Source organism: Salmo trutta, chromosome 17 (genome assembly GCF_901001165.1).
Source record: "Salmo trutta chromosome 17, fSalTru1.1, whole genome shotgun sequence".
NCBI lineage: Eukaryota > Metazoa > Chordata > Actinopteri > Salmoniformes > Salmonidae > Salmo > Salmo trutta.
In genome coordinates this window covers 55,995,179-56,019,798 of record NC_042973.1, presented here as the reverse complement: position 1 = coordinate 56,019,798, position 24,620 = coordinate 55,995,179, and the positions used below count along the sequence as shown (strand labels likewise).

General features: G+C 41.2%; 2 long non-coding RNA genes and 1 pseudogene across 2 annotated transcripts in view; 1 reads left to right on the top strand and 2 right to left on the bottom strand.

The window, feature by feature from the left end:
• The window catches only part of LOC115152460 (uncharacterized), a 313,979-nt gene that overhangs the window by 129,697 nt on the left and 159,662 nt on the right, over positions 1–24,620 (top strand). The gene's annotated exons all lie outside the window — the stretch shown is intronic.
• LOC115152442 (zinc finger protein 208-like) overlaps positions 1–24,620 on the bottom strand; it is a 339,225-nt pseudogene that overhangs the window by 159,540 nt on the left and 155,065 nt on the right.
• LOC115152450 (uncharacterized) lies at positions 9,918–24,602 on the bottom strand. The gene is made up of 4 exons (XR_003867483.1): positions 24,568–24,602; positions 17,646–17,762; positions 11,709–11,816; positions 9,918–9,957 (listed from the first exon to the last, which is right to left on the bottom strand). It is a non-coding gene; the product is annotated as an uncharacterized LOC115152450 (long non-coding RNA).

Here is a 24,620-nt window from a genome sequence, read left to right as displayed (position 1 = left end):
AAAACATACAGCACAGGTACTCACGGTAACAATAATCAACCCCTCAATGGAAACCAAAGGGCACATATAAACAAATACTAATCAGTGGGAATAGGGGACAGGTGTGCGTGATGAAAGTTCCGGAGGGATCCGTGACACTACTCCTCTCGACACTTGTGACAAAAACTGTATGCTTCACTGTCCAAACACATATGGTGTGGACTATGTGTGTCTGGTAAACACATGTGGAAAAGTTTTCACTTGTTGACCAACAACAGGAATACTGACCTCAGTCTCTCCAGTTTACAGTGGGGATTCCCCAGTCCAGCAGAGAGCTCCTCCACTCCTGAATCCTTCAGGTCATTGTTACTCAGATCCAACTCTCTCAGGTGTGAGGGGTTTGACTTCAGAGCTGAGACCAGTGAAGCACAGTCTTCCTCGGTGACTCCACAGCCTGACAGCCTGCAAAGAGTAAAACCATATTAAAATCACTCTGCTATTCTTTGGTGGTTTAAATAGTGGCTGTATATTTTTTCAAAATTGTCAAATCTATCACTGTCCTGAAACCTGCCATATCTATTCATTAATGGATGTTTCACTTTTACAAATGATCATAATATTACTTGTAGAGAGAAAAATGTATTATACTAATATTTGAGTAGACTGACCGGACCAGTTTAAAAAGCAGTATCAGTCAGAAGACAGACAGATTTAGATTGTATTGAGTTTACAGTCCACACCATATCTATTTTGACAGCGAAGCTAACATTTTAAATGTGGCTCTATACTCTAACATTTTGGATTTGTGATCAAACGTTTCATATGAGGTATTTGGTATTTTATTAGAATCCCCATTAGCTGTTACTAAAGCAGCAGCTACTCTTCCTGGGGTTCTACACAGAACATGACACATAATACAGAATGCCATTATACAGAACATCAATAGACAAGAACAGCTCAAGGACAGAACTACATAGAGTTGAAGTCGGAAGTTTACATACACCTTAGCCAAATATATTTTCACAATTCCTGACATTTAATCCTAGTAAAAAGTCCCTGTCTTCGGTCAGTTAGGATCACCACTTTATTTTAAGAATGTGAAATGTCAGAATAACAGCAGAGAGATGATTAATTTCAGCTTTTATTTTTTTCATCACATTTCCAGTGGGTCAGAAGTTTACATACACTCAATAAGTATTCGGTAGTATTGCCTTTAAATTGTTTAACTTTGGTCAAACGTTTTGGGTAGCCTTCCACAATAAGTTGGGTGAATTTTGTCCCATTCCTCCTGACAGAGCTGTAGCTGAGTCAGGTTTGTAGGCCTCCTTGCTCGCACACGCTTTTTCAGTTCTGCCCTCAAATTTTCTAAAGAATTGAGGTCAGGGCTTTGTGATGGCCACTCCAATACCTTGACTTTGTTTTCCTTAAGCCATTTGGCCACAACTTTGGAAGTCTGTTTGGGGTCAATGTCCATTTGGAAGACTCATTTGCGACCAAGCTTTAACTTCCTGACTGATGTCTTGAGATGTTGCTTCAATATATCCACATAATTTTCGTTCTTCATGATGCCATCTGTTTGTGAAGTGCACCAGTTCCTCCTGCAGCAAAGCACCCTCACAACATGATGCTGCCATCCCCGTGCTTCACTGTTGGGATGGTGTTCTTTGGGCTTGCAAGCCTCCCCCTTTTTCCTCCAAACATAACGATGGTCATTATTGCCAAACAGTTCTATTTTTGTTTCATCAGACCAGAGGACATTTCTCCAAAAGTACAATCTTTGTCCCCATTTACAGTTACAAACCGTACTCTGGCTTTTTTTTTAATGCCGGTTTTGGAGCAGTGGCTTCTTCCTGGCTGAGCGGCCTTTCAGGTTATACCGATATAGGCCTAATTTTACTGTGGATATAGATACTTTTGTACCTGTTTCCTCCAGCATCTTCACAGGGTTCTTTGCTGTTGTTCTGGGATTGATTTGCACTTTTCGCACCAAAGTACGTTCATCTAGGAGACAGAACGCATCTCCTTCCTGAGCGGTATGACGGCTGCGTGGTCCCACGGTGTTTATACATGTTTGTACATATGAACGTGGTACCTTCGAGCGTTTGAAAATTGCTCCCACGGATGAACCAGACTTGAGGAGTTCTACGATTTTTTTTTTTTCTGAGGTCTTGGCTGATTTCTTTTGATTTTCCCATGATGTCAAGCAAACTGGCACTGTTTGAAGGTAGGCCTTGAAATACATCCACAGGTACACCTCCAATCGTCTCAAATTATGCCAATTCACCTATCAGAAGCTTCTAAAGCCATGACATCATTTTCCAAAATTTTCCAAGCTGTTTAAAGGCACAGTCAACTTAGTGTATGTAATCTTCTGACCCACTGGAATTGTGATACAGTGAATTATAAGTTAAAATATCTGTCTGTAAACAATTGTTGGAAAAATTACTTGTGTAATGCACAAAGTAGATGTCCTAACCCACTGACCAAAACTATAGTTTGCTAACAAGAAATTTGTGGATTGATTGAAAAATGAGTTTTAATGACTCCAACCTAAGTGTATGTAAACTTCCAACTTCAACTGTAGGGTGAGACATTCTTACTAATTTGCTTGAAAACCAGTTTGGATTTAACTAACTTTTGTATGACTGAAGCCTTTAGTGAGAGGTCTAATGCTTTAATATTTAATCATTTCTGCCCTCCGAATTCATATTCATTATATAAATAGACCCGTTTAATTTTGTCTGTCTTGCTATTTCATACATTTTTTTAAAAGGCACACGTAGCCTACATATCAATACATACACACCAACTATCTAGGTCAAATAGGGGAGAGGCGTTGTGCTGCGAGGTGTTGCTTTATCTGTTTTTTGAAACCAGATTGGCTGTTTATTTGAGATGGAAGGAAGTTCCTGTGATGGTCGTCGTCGAAAGGAGTAGACCAAAGCGCAGCGTGGTAAGTGCTCATGATATTTAACTCAGAACACTAAAACAAAACAATAAACAACGGAAAACAAACATCACGTTCTGCAGGCTAACTGAGCTGTACAAAAACAAGATCCCACACAGAAGGAGGGAAAAAGGGCTGCCTAAGTATGATTCCCAATCAGAGACAACGATAGACAGCTGCCTCTGATTGGAAACCATACTAGGCCAATAAAGAAAAAGACAACATAGAAATATATCACATAGACTGCCCACCCCACACCCTGACCTAACAAAATAGAGAAATAAACCGTCTCTCTCAGGTCAGGGCGTGACAGTTCCATGCAATAAGTGCTCTAAATAAATGACTAAAATGTAAATGTAATACTATACATTTTCTTGAATTTGTTCTGGATTTGGGGACTGTGAAAGAACCCTGGTGGCATGTCTGGTGGGCTAAGTGTGTGTGTCAGAGCTGTGTGTAAGTTGACTATGCAAACAATTTGGGATTCAACACATTAATGTTTCTTATATAAAGAAGAAGTGATGCAGTCAGTTTCTCTTCAACTCTTAGCCAAGAGAGACTGGCATGCATAGTATTTATATCAGCCCTCTGATTACAATAAAGAGCAAAACGTGCCGCTCTGTTCTGGGACAGCTGCAGTTTAACTAGGTCTTTCCTTGCAGCACTGGACCACACGACTGGACAATAATCAAGATTAGACAAAACTAGAGCCTGCAGAACTTGCTTTCTGGAGTGAGGTGTCAAAACAGCAGAGCATCTCTTTATTACGGTCAGACCTCTCCTCATCTTTACAACCATTGAATCTATATGTTTTGACCATGACAGTTTACAATCTAAGGTAACGCCATGTAATTTAGTCTCCTCAACTTGTTCAACAGCCACACCATTCACTACCAGATTCAGCTGAGGTCTAGCACTTAAGGAATGATTTGTACCAAATACAATGCACTTAGTTTTAGAGATGTTCAGGACCAGTTTATTACTGGCCACCCATTCCAAAACAGACTGCAACTCTTTGTTAAGGGTTTCAGTGACTTCATTAGCTGTGGTTGTTGATGCGTGTATGGCTGAATCATCAGCATACATGCATACATGCATACAGCATACATGGACACACATGGTTTGTTTAATGCCAGTGGCAGGTCATTGGTAAAAATAGAAAAGAGTAGAGGGCCTAGAGAGCTGCCCCACGGCACACCACACTTTACATGTTTGACATTAGAGAAGCTTCTGATTAAAGAAAAACCCTCTGAGTTCTGAGTTCTATTAGATTGCCGTATCGTGGATTCAGAGCTGAGGTTGAAAAGCCAAAGACTGTAAATTCTCCTTCCAGACTCACATTAAGCATCTCCAATCCAAAGTTAAATCTAGAATCGGCTTCCTATGTCACAACAAAGCCTCCTTCACTCACGCTGCAAAACATACCCCCGTCAAACTGACTATCCTACCGATCCTTGACTTCGGCGATGTCATTTACAAAATAGCCTCCAACACTCTACTCAGCAAATTGGATGCAGTCTATCGCAGTGCCATCCGTTTTGTCACCAAAGCCCCATATACTACACACCACTGTGACCTATACGCTCTCGTTGGCTGGTCATAGCTACATATTCATCGCGAAACCCACTGGCTCCAGATTATCTATGTCTTTGTTAGGTAAAGCTCTGAATTATCTCAGCTCACTGGACACCATTGCAAAACCCACCCGTAGCACTCGCTCCAGCAGGTATATTTCACTGGTCATCCCCAAAGCCAATTCCTCCTTTGGCCTTCTTTCCTTCCAGTTCTCTGCTGCCAATGACTGGAACGAATTGCAAAAATCACTGAACTTGGAGACTTATATCTCCCTCACTAACTTTAAGCATCAGCTGTCAGAGCAGCTTACCGATCGCTGCAGCTGTACACAGCCCGTCTGTAAAAAGCCTATCCAACCAACTACCAACCTCATCCCCATATTTGTTTTTGTTTTTCTGCTCTTTTGCACACCAGTATTTCTACTTCCACATCCTCATCTACACATATATCACTCCAGTGTAAATTGCTAAATTGTAATTACTTTGCCACTATTGGCCTATTTATTGCCTTACCTCCTTACTTCATTTGCACACACTGTATACATATTTTTCTATTGTGTTATTGACTGTACGTTTGTTTATCCCTTGTTTATGTGCAACTCTGTGTTGTTTTTGTCGCACTGCTTTGCTTTATCTTGGCCAGGTCGCAGTTGTAAATGAGAACTTGATCTCAACTGGCCTACCTGGTTAAATAAAGAAAATATATATACAGGGGGGTACCGATACAAGAGTCAATGTGCGGGGTCACCGGTTATTTGAGGTAGTATGTACATGTTGGTAGAGTTATTAAAGTGACTGTGCATAGATGACTACAGAGAGTAGCAGTGGTGTAAAGAGGGGGTGGTGGAGGGGGGCACTGCAAATAGTCTGGGTAGCCATTTGACTGGATTTTTCACCATTTACAAAAATAAAAGCACTTTATGTATCTAGTCCCCATATTTGAAGAAGTCATAAGTATTCTGACCAATTCACTTATAGTGTATTAAAGTAATCAAAAGTTTAGTATTTGGCCCCATATTCTTTGAACGCAATGACTACATCAAGCCTGTGACTGCCATGATTGAGAAAAATCATGAATAAATCATTAATAACACTGTGCGAGAAAGTTACAGAGGCTACAACAAAACATACTTACCTCTCACCACTAACCTCAAATAAAAGGTGACATTCTGTACTGTCACCTAACATGAAACATTCTTTCTCAAATCCAAAATGCTGGAGCATAGCGCCAAATTTAAAACTGTAAGCTTCACTGTCCAAACACATATGGTGTGGACTATGTGTGTCTGGTAAACACATGTGGATATGGTGAACAGTTATCACTTGTTGACCAACTACAGGAATACTGACCTCAGTCTCCAGTTTACAGTGGGGATTCCCCAGTCCAGCAGAGAGCAGCTCCACTCCTGAAACCTTCAGGTCATTGTTACTCAGATCCAGCTCTCTCAGGTGTGAGGGGTTTGACCTCAGAGCTGAGACCAGAGAAGCACACCCTTCCTCTGTGACTCGACAGCCTGACAGCCTGACAAAGGGATCATCATGATTTCAAAAACACACTGTTGTTTTAATGAGTAATGTAGAAGGACAATGGCAGATGCATTTGGTTTATTCTCTCAAACAACATACAGATTCATATTCTATCTCCTAGAATAGTATGGTCATAATGTTATACTAATGTGAATATCAATGCATTGATTCAATATCTTTTTCAATATATTATATACATATTTTTCTGTAAACTTAATGTAACCCTCTCACCAGGCTCGAATATGACTCACAATATTAACATATGTAGAGTATCTCAGCAGCATGGGATGTTAGGTGAGAAGGACATCTCCAATAAGAATTCCTATTGTAAACTATCTAGGGTTATGACAATAGGGTATTAACTTCAGATGAAATGATTATAGGTTTCTGTTATTGAATCAGGATAAACCATCCCATGCATTAAATTAAATTGAAACAATCAATGACTCCACCAAGGCAACATACATAACGTTCCATATGTGTATTAAAACATTTTCAAATACAAATACATGTTCAGACACAACATCAAAAGAAATAAAAAATAATAATCCCCAATGAGTCGTGCACAACCCGTGTCCAAATTAAGCACCTCACGTTGTGGTTACTCACGACTTGGTAGATATTCCCTCAGCGAAGTATGGCAGTTCCATGCAGGTTTCCTCACCAAGTCCAAGGCAGCACAGCTACCCATGCAGACAGTACTCCTTAGCCGTAACCGATATCCCCATGGCAACACGAACTCGTTAAGCTTCCCAAGCAATTATCTCCCGGTGTCACACGATGCTAGGCTAAACTCTAGGCTGGCAAATACCTCCACAACGAGACAGTAGCTTCAGTCTTTACTAAGTTTTAACAAAATTATAACAACTCTTTTATAAAATAAAATATGTATTTCCCTTCATGTCTTAGTAGGTATGGGTTTTGTTCTAGTTCTGTTGTCTTCTTTTATAATTTTTCTTCACCAACCGTCCTGAGGTAAAACGTCCATCCTTTCATCAACGTCTTTTTCCCTGCCGTTAACCAGGTCAACTCCCATTGGCCACAACTTAACAAGCGACCTTATTGGTCAAAACTTAAACTTCAAAGTAAAACAAACTATTCACTTATACATTAAATAAATATTTCTTCAAAAAGCATAATGCATTAACAACATTACAGTTTAGGAGCAATTCAATCATCTTTTAAATAACCAATTAATTATAACAAATAAACTCAATACTTGGTTCAAAGAGGGGTATTAAATTAATATTTCTTCCTGATGATTAGTTCTTATATGAAAATATATGTACTCACAGAGCAGCTCTGGAGGCTTTGACCACTGGCAGCAGCCTCAGAAGACCTTCCTCTGATCTGGAGTATTTCTTCAGGTCAAACACATCCAGCTCCTTTTCTGAAGTCAGCAACACAAAGACCAGAGCTGACCACTGTGCAGGTGACAGGTTGGGTTCTGAGAGACTTCCTGAGCTCAGGAAGCTTTGGATCTCCTCCACTAGAGAATGGTCATTCAGTTCATTCAGACAGTGGAACAGATTGATGCGCCTCTCTGGAGAGGGATTCTCCTTGATCTTCTCCTTGATGTACTTGACCATCTCTTCATGGCTCTGTGAGCTGCTTCTTGTCTTTGTCAGCAGACCTCGTAAGTGCTTCTGATTGGACTCCAGTGAGAGACCCAGAAGGAAGCGGAGGAAAAGGTCCAGGTTTCCTGTCTCACTTTGTAAGGCTTTATCCACAGCACTCTTGTAGAAAGTAACTTTACGCTTGTGTCTGATCCTCACAGAAAAGTTCCTGGACTTTGATTGTGGATTGTCCATTACATTCTCATTGTTGTTGATGAATGAGAGGAACACATATACAGCAGCCAGAAACTCCTGAATGCTCAGATGAACAAAGCAGTACACCTTGTCCTGGTACAGCCCACATTCCTCTTTAAAGAGCTGTGTGCACAATCCTGAGTACACTGAGGCTTCATTGACATCAATGCCAGCCTCTTTCAAGTCTTTTTCATAGAAAATCAGATTGCCCTTCACTAGCTGTTGAAAAGCCAGTTTTCCCAGTGACAGAATGCTCTTTTTATTCCAGTGTGGACCTTTCTCTTCTTTCCCAAGATACTTTTCATTCTTCTGTTTGGTATGAAACACAACAAGGTGTGTGTACATCTCAGTCAGAGTCTTGGGCATCTCTTCTCTCTTATGTTTCAGCATGTGTTCAAGGACTATTGCAGAAATCCAACAGAAGACTGGAATGTGGCACATGATGTGGAGGCTCCTTGATGTCTTTATGTGCGAGATGATTCTGCTGGCCAGGTCCTCATCACTGAATCTCTTCCTGAAGTACTCCTCCTTCTGTGGGTCATTGAACCCTCGTACCTCTGTCACCTGGTCAACACACCCTGAAGGGATCTTATTGGCTGCTGCAGGTCGGGTAGTTATCCAGATGAGAGCAGAGGGAAGCAGATTTCCCTTGATGAGATTTGTCAGCAGAACATCCACTGAGGTTGACTTTGTGACGTCACTACAGATCTTGTTCTTCTGGAAGTCTAGGGGCAGTCGACACTCATCCAGACCATCAAAGATGAACAGAACTTTGTACTTGTTGTAGTTGGAGATTCTTGATGGTTTGGTTGCCATTGAGAAGTGATTAAGAAGTTCAATCGAAGTGTGTTTGTCCTCTTTCATCAAATTCAGCTCCCGGAAAGGGAATGAAAATACAAATTGGACATCCTGATTTGCTTTTCCTTCAGCCCAGTCCAGAATGAACTTCTGCACAGAGACTGTTTTTCCAATGCCAGCGACTCCCTTTGTCAGCACAGTTCTGATAAGTTTGTCTTGTCCAGTTAAGGGTTTGAAGATGTCGTTACATTTGATTGCAGTCTCTGGTCTTGCTTGTTTCCTGGTTGTTGTCTCAATCTGTCTCAGCTAATGTTCATTATTGACCTCTCCTGTTCCACCCTCTGTGATGTAGAGCTCTGTGTAGATCTTATTGAGAAGTATTGGGTTTCCTTGTTTAGCGATCCCCTCAAATACACATTGAAACTTCTTCTTTAGATTAGATTTGAGTTCACGTTGGCAAATCACAGCAAACTCATCTGAATGAAGAAATAACACAGAGGATATTAATATCTGTTAATATTAATATCTGTCTGTTTTAATAACTACAGTATTGTAGGACTGTTATAAAGTCTAAAATTATAATAATTTATTCTCTTAACTGACTGTATAAATGTGTAAATGTTTTCATAATGCATTACAGACTGGTGTGACTGATTATATTATTATTGGTATTAATGATGGTATTATTAATGTTGTCTCTCTCTCTCTCTCTCTCTAAATGAATCACCACAACACATCCCTGCTGCTACTTGATGAGGTCACTATGTGTTGTGTTAAGGCTGCTACAATATCATTGAGTTACTCAGCTACTTTAGCTGTACTTAAGCTACAGCTTTTAAATGTTATAAAACAGCATTCAACATGAGGCAGACAGATCTTACTTTTCTCCAGTGTGTCAGCAAGCTCCTTCTGGTTAATTTTCCTCAGGACGTGCAGTGTGATCTTCAGAGCCCCCTCTCTGGCACTGCTCTCCTGCTTCTCATCTTCAGCATCCACCACTTCCTTATCCTGCTTCTGACTCTCAAAGCCTTCTGGGAGTTCTGGACTAAGAATCCTCTTGAACATCTTCAGTTCGTTCTTCACAAATGTCATAATATTCTCTTCAAGCATCTAAAATAAATCATGTAAATAAGTTAAGCAAGAGAAGAAATGCTTTCTCATTAACACATTAATTAATGATTGACAGATCAACTTTACTTGAGGTAAACAAATACAAATGTTCATAACAGGACCACATACACTGAATATGGAAGCCAGGTCTGTTTGACTCTGGGAAGACTGACCACTGAGAATCTCTGACTCTGATATCTCCTGTTGGTTTCTGTGGACAAAACATGAGATTACATCTCCTCATCCAGGGAGTGAGTGAGTACGGACAGACAGGCAAACAGACATAGACAGAAAGCGGGACAGACAGACAAACAGAGACAGAAAGAGACAGAGAGACAGACAGTCAGAGACAGTCAGAGACAGACAGACACAGACAGACAGACAGAAAGTGAGACAGACAAACAGAGATACACAGACAGACAAAGAGAGACAGATAGACAGAAAGCGGGACAGACAGTCAGAGACAGACAGAGACAGACAGACAGAAATGAGAAAGACAGACAGACAGACAGACAGACAGACAGAGACACACAAACGCAGAGTCAGACACATAGACAGACACACAGACAGAAACAGACACACAGACAGAAAGACAGAGTCAGACAGACAGACACAGAGACAGAAAGACAGACAGAGACAGACACACAGACAGAGACAAACACAGAGAAAGACAGAAATTAGAAAGATAGACACAGAGACGGATACAGACAGAGACAGACAGAGACAGACACAGAGACGCAGACACAGACATGCAGTGTTACGGATACAGGTAGTGTGTATCCTGTATGTGTGTTTCTTTTCTCTCCTTCTCCCCTCACAGGTGACAATCATCATTCCCCAATCAGACAGTAATCAGAAGACACCTGCTCCTTTACCCTCTCACATCCCTTCCCCTGGTTTAAAACCCCAGTCAGTGGTTTTCTCTAGAGCTCGATCTCTCTGTGTTATCTCTCTCTCTCTCTCTCTCTCTCTGTATGCAGATCACTCGTTTGTTTTGCCCATACATGTCACAGTGGTCTGGTACCTGTGAGTATTGTTTTGTTGTGGTGCATGGCTGTTTGTTTGTTGGTGGGAAAAGGGGATACCAAGACAAGTCGCCCTTGGGCATACACTACCCGTAGGTAATTGTTGTCTAAATACCCTAGTTAGAACTGGGCAGACCACCCACTGTATTTTTGGTTAGTTAGATAGCTGTTCTTAAAGTAGCTTAGGGGTGTTTTTGGATGATTGTTTCTTTCCTTGGGTCCAGCTCAGCCCCTCTTCTCACACCCCATTACCGTGTGTTTAGAAATAAACCAATTGTGTTTGACGGTAAATTTAAGTTGTCTGTGATTATTTGTTCTCACTGTTATCACTATTATAATTTGCATGAGTTATGTTACGGGTCTCGTTGCCATCCCCCCTAGACTGCAGGGCCAAAGGGATTCGTAACACGCACACAGAGACAGACACAGAGACAGAGACAGACACAGAGACAGACACAGAGACAGACACAGAGACAGACACAGAGACAGGCACAGAGACAGGCACAGAGAGAAACACACAGACAGAGGCAGAAATTAGAAAGACAGAGACAGACACAGAGACAGACACAGAGACAGACACAGAGACAGACACAGAGACAGACACAGACAGACAGACACAGACAGACAGACAGACAGACACACAGACAGAGAAAGACACACATACAGACACAGACAGACAGACAGGCAGAGAGACGGGCAAAGAGACAGACAGACAGACAGACAGACAGGCAGAGAGACGGGCAAAGAGACAGACAGACAGACAGACAGACAGGGAATGTTGTGTTTGTTTAATATTGTTTTAGGACTATGAAAATGGACAGACGTATTAGCCTATGGATTATGAAAACAACAAAAATAAATGTGAAAATGGGAGAGGAGAAATGACTAGAGACAGTGTTGTTTAACTCACTGACCATGACCCATGAGTTCTTCTTACCTTTGTTCAGTAGAAAAGTCTCCCTCTCTAAACACTATAGGACGATCCATAGACTTCATGGACACACAGCTGGGTACAGGGGAGGCTGGTCTATCCTGCTTGATTGGGCTTCAACACGACAGAGACAAACATTACATCTCTCATCTACTCTGAGCTCAGATGGGGAAACATAAGAAGAGTTTCATTCCAAAACGCTACATATCACTTTTCAGAAATTAGCTTTTATTGTTTAAAGAAATTATGTATTAATTATTACATCTCTCACAGACAAGGATTTCTTTAAAATCTGTCACTTGATGGTTTCATTTCAGAGAGACAAAAATCATGTTTTTTTGCAAAATGCTATATATCTCCCTCACTCTCAAATGTGACCGACCGGCTCAATTTGGTAATTAACTAAATTAACTAAATGTATGGTGTTTTGGTTTATGTCAGTTAAATTGTTTGTTATGCTATAATCCATAGACTAATCCTTCCTGCTATAAGTGGTTATTTTATGATTGTAAGTGATAAAATTAATTAGTAATTACTACTTTAGTAAGGAATAACACATTTTTCAGCACTACTGCAGTTTCTAAATAATTCCAAAAGATGGCAGCATAAGACCACAATGATATTTCAGAATATTAGTTTAGTTTTCTCCCTGGATACAGCACAACTCCCCATGCTTCTTTCTGTCCCTTTCCACACTGCTAACGCAAGAGGAAGGACTGAAAAAGCATTTAACAGATTACTGTGAAGTAATATAATTATGATTCATGTTTATTATTATCTGTTTTTATGCTCATGTTTTACACTTCATTAATATAACGATAATCATTAAGCCTGAACATTAATCAGTCACCTCTGGTCGAGAAAAACGTATTTTCCCAGTACATTCATTCTCTAATTCACCAACCAGCATCGACCTGCTCTGCCTTCTCGAGCAAGCCAGAGGCATGTTGAGGTAAATTTAATTTAAAGGTAAAATGTTGAGGTAAATTTACTAACCGGGAGGTTGAATTATGTCATTTATTGGCGGGCTGGAAGACGCGCTCGTCTTTTCTGTTCCGAGGTTGTTTACTCGCAATATCAGATATTATGATGATTTTTTATAATGTATGTATACTAAGGTTGAGGTTCTGACTAGTGATAATTTACCTGGGGATCAATACCTGCTATAGTCACTATTTTGTTGCTCTCCCAAAAGCAACACAGCCCTGAAATGAGATATATAGCTAACTAAAGTAATGAGTGACCATTTTAGAAAATCATGGGACATATAGTCTGTGGTTGCATGCTATTTTATGTCAATCATATTGCTGCATGTAACGTTAGCAAATAACTGATGTTTCGTGGTCTTATGCTGCCATCTATTGAAAATATTTAGCAATTAAAAGTTATTAATTTACTTACAGACATTGGTGAGGCAGCTGAGAATAAAACAAAAATGGAATGTGTCCAGCCTACTTGAGGCGCCCCGAAAATGATATTCAAAAGATTGGTCCTTGGACACAGAGGGGTTAAACATTAAAGTTACCGTCCATCTAGTGAAGAGAGGAGAACCGGACAGAGGTAGCCAGCATCCGTCAACGAGAGAGGGAGGATAGGATAACTAGGATGCTGCTGGTAGAGTAGCTAGCTAGCTTACCTAGCTGTACCGACTAGCCAGGATAACTAGGATGCTGCTGGTAGAGTAGCTAGCTAGCTTACCTAGCTGTACCAACTAGCTAGGATAACTAGGATGCTGCTGGTAGATTAGCTAGCTAGCTTACCTAGCTGTACCGACTAGCTAGGATAACTAGGATGCTGCTGGTAGAGTAGCTAGCTAGCTTACCTAGCTGTACCGACTAGCTAGGATAACTAGGATGCTGCTGGTAGAGTAGCTAGCTAGCTTACCTAGCTGTACCGACTAGCTAGGATAACTAGGATGCTGCTGGTAGAGTAGCTAGCTAGCTTACCTAGCTGTACCGACTAGCTAGGATAACTAGGATGCTGCTGGTAGAGTAGCTAGCTAGCTTACCTAGCTGTACCGACTAGCTAGGATAACTAGGATGCTGCTGGTAGAGTAGCTAGCTAGCTTACCTAGCTGTACCGACTAGCTAGGATAACTAGCAGGTCGTTCGTCTGTCCCTCGTCTCGATGATGATGACGAATCCGGTGAAACACAAAATGAAACGAGGATAGAGAGTGAAAAGGATCTGGCTACACTCATACTGTCCCTGCCCGTAAAGCAAAAAGCAAATTGAACAATAAACTTCGGTAACAAACTCAGTCATTATTCTCCAAAATCACCTCAGCCCACTCTGCGCGTAACCGGAGAATATGCTTGGCGCCACACCGGAAGCGCCCGCGGACAGTTCTGTACGTGGACAGTTCCAGAAAGCGGACATGAGCAGTGCAACACAATCAACTAAACCCAGTCTTTAAAGTGGGTTACATTAGTAATATTCATTTTTTATTATTATTATGTTCAACAAACGTTCCACTTTTTTTATAACAATATTTTGAGATCTAGGCCCATGTCCACAAAGCGTCTCAAAGTAGAACATTGGTCGTGTAAATGCTGAGAATAAAGACATTTGACACTTATGGGTATAAATTAAAGCTATGCATGAAGTCTCTTGGCCCACCTAGTCGGCAGATATTTAGGACACCTCGTGAGCTGTCCTAAGTAGTTAATAAGAGTTAACAGCAGGTGTCTTGATAGTACTATAGAATAATGCAGCGAGTCAGTGGTTCCTGCTCCACATGTAAATGCTTTGTAGTAGTTAAAAATAATGTTTTATATTTCTATATGATCAATCCATTAATAATATATGTCTTGTGCTTTTGGCAATGATTTATGTATAATACTTATGTATAACAAGTGATACCATGTATGTCTCCAAAGCATTTTGTCTTCATTTTGGCAGATTAATTTATGCTAATTTCCCAAGATTTACTCAGGTTTTCGCCCAGCGGCTAAGGAGCTGGAGCTGTGGCAGGAGTTGGACCTGTGGTCGAAAGGTGGCTGGTTTATATCCAGGGCCGGGTGCTGGTAAAAACAGGAGGAATTGATCTGACCACTGGAGGGCTGCTGGGTTCACAACCTCAAAACGTTCACCTTTCGTTGATCAGAACTATAGAGGTTCTTCTTCACTGAACCCAAAAATATATAACTTTTAGTGATTCCATATATTAAGGAAGTGATAGAAGCCTTTTTGGTTCTATAAGGAACCTTCTTTTCTAAGAGTGTAAAATTAACACGTTTTTCTTTTGATTATTTAATTATCTACATCATGTTATTTCAAGTTATCCCTTTGGAGCGCAACATCACGTTGTTAAAAAACAATCCTAAATTGGGCATGGCTATAAACTGGGCAAATTGAAGGCATCTAAGGTGTAATATGTGTTTGATGAACATGAACATTGTATGCAACGTTGTAGACAACATTATTGGCAAGGGACTTGATGCCTACTATGCCAAAGCTATTTAGAGTTGTTAAACGGGTGTGAGGAGTGTGTTGATATAACGGTAAAATTGTCAAAATTCTTATTGTAACAACGATCAGAATTTGTAAAGAAAATATGCATTCCATTATATTAGGCAATAATTAAGAGTAGACAAAGTGATCGTGTCATGTGAAAATTCTATCAAATATCTTACATTGCAACGAGTACAGTCAGGGTGCCGTGGAACCCCTGCAGTACCTCCACAGACCCCGGATTGAGAACCCCTGATTTAGCAGATGCTCTTATCCAGAGAGATTTACAGTAAGTCAGTCACTGCATTCATCTTAATATTTATTTTGGAAATAAATGTAAACAATTCTTCATAAATGGATATGAACTATGACCTGTCCACCAGACGTGATACCTTGTCCCGAAACTGTAGTTTCAACCCCCTCCCTCCCTCCCTCCCTCCGTCTGTCTGTCTATCCCTCCCTCCCTCTCTCTCTCTCTCTCTCTCCCCCTCCCTCCCTCACTCCCTCCCTCTTTCTCCCTCCCTCCCTCCCTCCGTCTGTCTATCCCTCCGTCTGTCTATCCCTCCCTCCCTCCCTCCCTCCGTCTGTCTATCCCTCCCTCTCTCTCTCTCTCCCCCTCCCTCCCTCCCTCCCTCCCTCCCTCCCTCCCTCTTTCTCCCTCCCTCCCTCCCTCCCTCCCTCCGTCTGTCTATCCCTCCCTCCCTCCCTCCCTCTTTCTCCCTCCCTCCCTCCCTCCCTCCGTCTGTCTATCCCTCCCTCCCTCCCTCTCCCTCTCTCCCTCCCTCCCTCTCCCTCTCCCTCCCTCTCCCTCTCTCTCTCCCTCCCTCTCCCTCTCTCTCTCTCCCTCTCTCCCTCCCTCTCCCTCCCTCCCTCCCTCCCTCCGTCTGTCTATCCCTCCCTCCCTCCCTCCCTCTCTCTCCCTCCCTCCCTCTCTCTCTCTCCCTCCCTCCCTCCCTCTGTCTATCCCTCCCTCCCTCTCTCTCTCTCTCCCTCCCTCCCTCTCTCTCTCTCCCTCCCTCCCTCTCCCTCTCCCTCCCTCCCTCCCTCCCTCCCTCCCTCCCTCCCTCCCTCCCTCCCTCCCTCCCTCCCTCCCTCCCTCCCACCCCAATCCATTCCGTTTTCTCCCTCCCTCAACCTCTGAATGCTCAACTATGAAAAGCAACCTGACATTTACTCCTGAGGTGCTTACCTGTTGCAACCTCTATAACCACTGTGATTATTATTTCACCCTGCTGGTCATCTAGGAACATTTGAACATCTTGAAGAACGATCTGGCCTTAATGGCCATGTTCTCTTATAATCTCCACCCGGCACAGCCAGAAGAGGACTGGCCACCCCTCATAGCCTGGTTCCTCTCTACCCAGCACAGCCAGCAGAGGACTGGTCACTCCTCATAGCCTGGTTCCTCTCTAGGTTTCTTCCTATGTTCCTGCCTTTCTAGGGAGTTTTTCCAGCCACCGGGATTCAACATCCGAAAATGATCTGTTCAGCACGAGATGAAAGGTAGACCCAATGACGTGTTTCTGCCAATGAGATTCAAATCAAATCGAATTGTATTTGATAAAAAATAAATAATAACAATAAAATAACGATAACGAGACTATAAGGAGAACCAGTACTGAGTCAATGTGCAGGGGTACCAGGTAGTTGAGGTAATAATGAGACTACAAGGAGTACCAGTACTGAGTCAATGTGCAGGGGTACCAGGTAGTTGAGGTAATAATGAGGCTATAAGGAGTACCAGTACTGAGTCAATGTGCAGGGGGACCAGGTAGTTGAGGTAATAATGAGACTATAAGGAGTACCAGTACTGAGTCAATGTGCAGGGGTACCAGGTAGTTGAGGTAATAATGAGACTACAAGGAGTACCAGTACTGAGTCAATGTCCAGGGGTACCAGGTAGTTGAGGTAATAATGAGACTATAAGGAGTACCAGTACTGAGTCAATGTGCAGGGTACCAGGTAGTTGAGGTAATAATGAGACTATAAGGAGTACCAGTACTGAGTCAATGTGCAGGGGTACCAGGTAGTTGAGGTAATAATGAGACTACAAGGAGTACCAGTACTGAGTCAATGTCCAGGGGTACCAGGTAGTTGAGGTAATAATGAGACTATAAGGAGTACCAGTACTGAGTCAATGTGCAGGGGTACCAGGTAGTTGAGGTAATAATGAGGCTATAATTGAGGTAATATGTACATGTAGGTAGAGGTTAAACTGACTAGGCAATCAGGATAGAGATTACATCTCCACATCCAGGGAGTTCAAACACACACACAGACTCACAGAGACGCACAGACACAAACACAAACACACACAAACAGGGAGGGAATGTTGTGTTTGTTTAATATTATTTTAGGACTATGAAAATGGACTAAAGGATTAGCCTATGGATTATGAAAACAACAAAAAGAAATGGGAAAATGGGAGAGGAGAAATGACTAGAGACAGTGTTGTTTAACTCACTGACCATGACCCATGAGTTCTTCTTACCTTTGTTCAGTAGAAAAGTCTCCCTCTCTAAACTGTATAGGTTGCTCCATAGACCAGTCACTCTTTATGGACACACAGCTGGGTACAGGGGAGGCTGGTCTCTCCTGCTTGATTGGGCTTCAACACAACAGAGACAAACATTACATCTCTCATCTACTCTGAGCTCAGATGGGGAAACATAAGAAGAGTTCCAAAACACTATATATCACTTTTCAGAAATGTCCTTACATTTGCTCTTGTTTCTTAAAGAAATTATGAAAGAGATTGTTGTGTTTGTTCACTATCAAGTCATTGGATGGGGATGTTCAATGGTAGACATGTATTTGTTTAAAATCTATCACTTGATGGTTTCATTTCAGAGAGACAAATAGTCATGGGTATTTGCTAAATGCTATATATCTGCCTCACTCTCAGAGAAATCAGTGGTACTGCTAGGTTTATACAGTAATAATATATATCTGCCTCACTCTCAGAGAAATCAGTAGCACTGCTAGGTTTTACACAGTAATAATATATATCTGCCTCACTCTCAGAGAAATCAGTAGTACTGTTAGGTTTTATTCAGTAATAATATATATCTGCCTCACTCTCAGAGAAATCAGTAGTACTGCTAGGTTTTACACAGTAATAATATATATCTGCCTCACTCTCAGAGAAATCAGTAGTACTGCTAGGTTTAACACAGTAATAATATATATCTACCTCACTCTCAGAGAAATCAGTAGTACTGCTAGGTTTTATACAGTAATAATATATATCTACCTCACTCTCAGAGAAATTAGTAGTACTGGTAGGTTTTACACAGTAATAATATATATCTGCCTCACTCTCAGAGAAATCAGTAGTACTGCTAGGTTTTATACAGTAATAATATATATCTACCTCACTCTCAGAGAAATTAGTAGTACTGGTAGGTTTTACACAGTAATAATATATATCTACCTCACTCTCAGAGAAATCAGTAGTACTGCTAGGTTTAACACAGTAATAATATATATCTGTCTCACTCTCAGAGAAATCAGTAGTACTGCTAGGTTTTATACAGTAATAATATATATCTGCCTCACTCTCAGAGAAATCAGTAGTACTGCTAGGTTTTATACAGTCAAATGTGACCGACGGGCTCGATTTTGTCTTATGCTGCAAAATTTGAAACTGTGTTTTTCACAGAAGATAAAAACACAGACTCGGATGGTATAAATATGGTATATCATACACTACAGTTGAGGAACAGATAATGTCGCCCATCTAAATAAATATATTTATTTTTATATAATTAACTACATGTATGGTGTTTTTGGTTGATGTCAGTTTCATTGTTTGTTATGCTATAAATGGTTATTTTATGGTTGTAAGTGGTAAAATGAACTACAGAATGTTATATCTTGCAATTCTTATTAATTAGTACTTTTGTAAGGAATTACAAATTATTCTACTACTGCAGTTGCTACATAATTCCAATAGATGGGAACATAAGACCACAAATAATATTTCAGAAGATATGTTTATTTCTCCCTGGATACACCACCACTCCCCACGCTTCTTTCTGTCCCTTTCCACACTGCTACCGCAAGAGGAAGGACTGAAAAAGCATTTAACAGATTACTGTAAAGTAATATAACGATGATTCATGTTTATTATTACCTGTTTTTATGATCATGTTTTATACTTCATTAATATAACGATTATCATTAAGCCTGAACATTAATTCAGTCACCTCTGGTCGAGAAAAACGTATTTTCCCAGTACATTCATTCTCTAATTCATCAACCAGCATCGACCCACTCTGCCTTCTCTCTCTAGTAGTCAACTCAGCCCCGCTAAAAAGCTGGTGTCGTCGCTCTGCCTTCTCCAGGGGCATGTTGAGGTAAATTTACCTCAACATGAATGATGTAATTGAATGATGTAATTTATTGGAGGGCTGGAAGATGCTCTCTTGTCTTTTCTATTCCAAGGTTGTTTACTCGCAATATCAGATATTAACATGATTTTTATAATGCATGTTTACTAGAGTTGAGGTTCTGACTAGTAATAATTTACCCAGGGTTCAAAACCTGCTATAGTCACATTTTTTGTTTCTCTCCCTAAAGCAACACAGCCCTAATATGAGATATATAGTTAACTAAAGTAATGAGTAACCATTTTAGAAAATCATGGGACATATAGTCTGTGGTTGCATGCTATTTTATGTCAATCATTTTGCTGCTTGTAGCCTATAACTGATGCTTTGTGATCTTATGCTTCCATCTATTGGAAATATTTAGCAATTAAAAGTTATTAATTCAGGGACAGACATTGGTGAGGCAGCTGAGAAATAAAGTGTATTTTTCTTGTTAATTCCTTAGATCAGTCTCAAACCTGCCCCACCTATCCCACCACAATTGCTTACCTTGCGCGCAGGAGGCTAGTTCCTTTAGGCCATTTATGCAAATATATGGCGAAGCGCGTTACGCATATCTGTGAGTTATGAAAGTTATGAAAACGAAGTGTTTTGCAAATTTTGAACTTACAATATGGCTACTAATACTGGAAAAGCTAAATCAATGTCCAAGTATAGAGATTTTTGACGATATTCTTGCATACATTTTTTTGAGACAACAGCTAAAGGAGAGGATGCTAACGTTACATTAGACTGGTAAGTGAAATACGAGTCTTCATATTTATATTCTTTTATATTGTAAATCCGAAAGCCACAACATGTCAAAGTCAACATACAATATACATTGGCACCCGACTGGCACAGTTGTCTAACACACTGCCAGTACCTGGTTCGAATCCGTCCGTGATTGGGAGTCCCATAGGGAGGCACACAATTGGCCCAGCATCGTCCGGGTTTGGCCGGGGTAGGCATGATTGTAAATAAGAATTTGTACTGACTTGCCTAGTTAATACGTGTCACATATTAGTTTGCAAACAATGTAAAACAAATAATAATAAAGCTGCATACAAACATGCTTTTTTTGTTGTTGTCTTGAGTTAGGCACTTCCTAAATGCAGGTGTTTCAGCCTAGCTCAGTGCTTTCTGTGGTGGAGGGGCAGCCAGAGGAAAATACTGAGCGTAGGGGTTGGTAATGTTCTGTAGTTGCGCCTTGATTGGCTCAGTGTTCTGTCACTCATGGAGACACTACGTCACCACAAAATCTACAGGGAGAGCTCGAAAATTCAAGCCCATTGGGTGCTGCCATAGAGTTACATTAGAAGTGCCCATCCAAAAGGCTCAAGGTCATTGGCCACAGATGAAATTGTCAAATCACGTTATATCTACCTTAGCTTTGATTGGACTGATCATGTCAACATCATACGTTCAAAATCTTAGCTAGCAATGAGTGGTTTGGAAGGAATCAGTGGCTAACTGCACGTATTGCAAAGCAGTCACTAGCCAGCAATTCAGGTGAGAGGGTGTGTGGTCCAATTCTGAGTTTAAGGGTCTCTTTTCCAAGCTTAAAAGGATAAACATTCACATGCAACACCATGGGACAGAAAAGGTTAAATAAATTGGCCGTGCTGTGAATCCAGCATGACTTCTGCTGCGTTCAAAACAACTGGAAACTGGGAAATCTCAGACTTCAGTGAGTTCAGGACAACTGGAAACTCTGAAAAAAACGAGCTCCGACTGAGAAAATACGGTTTGAACGGTCATCCAACTCATAATTCCAAGTGGGGGACTCTGGCCTCTTTCTAGAGCTCCGACCTGAAGATCACAGACGTCATAATTCAAACTTCCCAGTTCACAGTTGTCTTGTAAACACCATAAATCCAGAGATTGACATACTTTGATGACAAAATTTGCCCAGAAGGACCGCCGCACCACCCCACCCTATACGAAACACATCCCTTATTTTAAGTGTTACTACAATTCCCTATGTGAAAGCTGTATGGTAGAAAAACTTTTGGATTTTGACAGCAATGCTAAGAAGTTACAGATAAATTCAAAATGAGAGGCTAAAAGGACAGAACTCTTGATGCAGCAATGATGAAAATATCTCAAAAACCAACAGAGGAATTACTAAAAACTCAACCAAAGAAGAAAAAGAGCCGTCTTTTGCACCAAGTACACCAAGTATTCTGATAGATAGCAATACTGGAAAAGCACTGGAATATTCTGCAGTCAGACAAAACAATCACACACCTCTTCAAGGAACCCCCACTGGTGGTCTATAAGGAACTCCCACTGGTGGTCTATAAGGAACCCCCACTGGTGGTCTATAAGGAACCCCCACTGGTGGTCTATAAGGAACCCCCACTGGTGGTCTATAAGGAACCCCCACTGGTGGTCTATAAGGAACCCCCACTGGTGGTCTATAAGGAACCCCCACTGGTTGTCTATAAGGAACCCCCACTGGTGGTCTATAAGGAACCCCCACTGGTGGTCTATAAGGAACCCCCACTGGTGGTCTATAAGGAACCCCACTGGTGGTCTATAAGGAACCCCCACTGGTGGTCTGTAAGGAACCCCCACTTGTGGTCTATAAGGAACCCCCACTGGTGGTCTATAAGGAACCCCCACTTGTTGTCTATAAGGAACCCCACTGGTGGTCTATAAGGAACCCCCACTGGTGGTCTATAAGGAACCCCCACTGGCGGTCTGTAAGGAACCCCCACTGGTGGTCTATAAGGAACCCCCACTGGTGGTCTATAAGCGTGGTCACAATATTGGAGATATCTTGGTGAGATCTGACCTGCCCCTGAGCCCATTCAGACACTCTTGACAGCCATTCCAAATGGGAACTACAAACATGGCTCATGAGCACAGTGCAATAGCACTAAAAAAACATCCTTCTTCAGACACCCACATACAGGTAGAACAATCCCTGTTAGAGGTATCACCTCATGCAAGACCAAGGGAGTAATCTATCTCATCACCTGTTCATGTGGAAGCCTACGTAGGACAAACGAAAAGACAATTAAAACAGTGCATAGCTGAACACCGCAGCTCAATCAGGTGTAAGAACATTGACTATCCAGTAGCAGCTCACTTTGTTGAAGCTAACCATCCAATCTCCTCCCTCAAATACACAGGCATTGTTGAAGCTAACCATCCAATCACCTCCCTCAAATACACAGGCATTGTTGAAGCTAACCATCCTATCACCTCCCTCAAATACACAGGCATTGTTGAAGCTAACCATCCTATCACCTCCCTCAAATACACAGGCATTGACCATGTTGCTCTACCAAGGAGAGGAGGTAACATGGAGATCCTACTACTACAAAGGGAGGCTTACTGGATATCCTGTCTAAAAACATGGACCCCTAGTGGTCTGAATATTGACTTTGATCTCAGGGCATTCTTTTGAATAATTCTCTCTTTAAATGGATTTATTCTTAGCCTAATATATTCTTAGCCTAATAGCCTAATATATTTAATATGCCATAAACTATTGTTTTTTAACAGTTTCACTCAATTCATTCTATTTAACTTAACAATTATGACACACCCCTCACTATTGCCATTGGTTGCACTAATTGCACTGTTTGTCTACATAACCTGGTTGAAGTATTCATGACATCACCCTGAAGAAGGCACAGTGATGCTGAAACATTGGTGATTTACCCAATAAATTACTGGGAGTTTATATGTGGAGTGTGGGACTCTATTTTTTATAGCTTATAGTTTAGCCATTAGTCAGAACTTCCACATTAATAAAAATTATCTGGGTGTGCGACAGCTCATGTTTTTTATTGGAAAAACTATTGGAACCATTTCCCTGTTTGACCACTAGGCGTTATGGGTATTATGACACCTCCACTGTGGGGCTCTATAAAACTATTGGAACCATTTCCCTGTTTGACCACTAGGTGTTATGGGTATTATGACACCTCCACTGTGGGGCTCTATAAAACTATTGGAACCATTTCCGTTTGACCACTAGGTGTTATGGGTATTATAACACCTCCACTGTGGGGCGCTATAAAACTATTGGAACCATTTCCCTGTTTGACCGCTAGGTGTTATGGGTACTATAACACCTCCACTGTGGGGCTCTAAAAAACTATTGGAACCATTTCCCTGTTTGACCACTAGGTGTTATGGGTACTATAACACCTCCACTGTGGGGCTCTATAAAACTATTGGAACCATTTCCCTGTTTGACCGCTAGGTGTTATGGGTACTATGACACCTCCACTGTGGGGCTCTATAAAACTATTGGAACCATTTCCCTGTTTGACCGCTAGGTGTTATGGGTACTATGACACCTCCACTGTGGGGCTCTATAAAACTATTGGAACCATTTCCCTGTTTGACCGCTAGGTGTTATGGGTACTATGACACCTCCACTGTGGGGCTCTATAAAACTATTGGAACCATTTCCCTGTTTGACCGCTAGGTGTTATGGGTACTATGACACCTCCACTGTGGGGCTCTATAAAACTATTGGAACCATTTCCCTGTTTGACCGCTAGGTGTTATGGGTACTATGACACCTCCACTGTGGGGCTCTATAAAACTATTGGAACCATTTCCCTGTTTGGCTGCTAGGTGTTATGGGTATTATAACACCTCCACTGTGGGGCTCTGTAGATCAAATGATACGGTAGAATCTAGAGAATGTAGCAATATTAGTTTCATCTTGCTGTGATGTAACAATTTTCGCTGTGATGTTCAGCCCCAAAAATGAAAAAAATACTAAATAATTTCATAGAATTGAACTAAAACCACTTTCTCTTGGTCACAGACGGATAAATCACTTTGTGTTTACAGATGGAGTTGTAACGAGTCTGCACACATATGAATGGTGTCTCTGCGCCGCTCAGTTGAAGTTTAGGAGAAAATATCAGACACTAAAATCTATGAATCTTAGAACAGTAATATTTTACACATGAAGGTACCCAGAAGCCTTCATTTCTGATGAAAAAACACAAATGTGAATAAATTAAGGATATAGCGTTTTGGATATAAACAACAAAATTGTAATCTCACCTCTTAGCTTTGGTGTCATGTTCCCCATAGAGACTCATTTTAGAGGCAGGTCC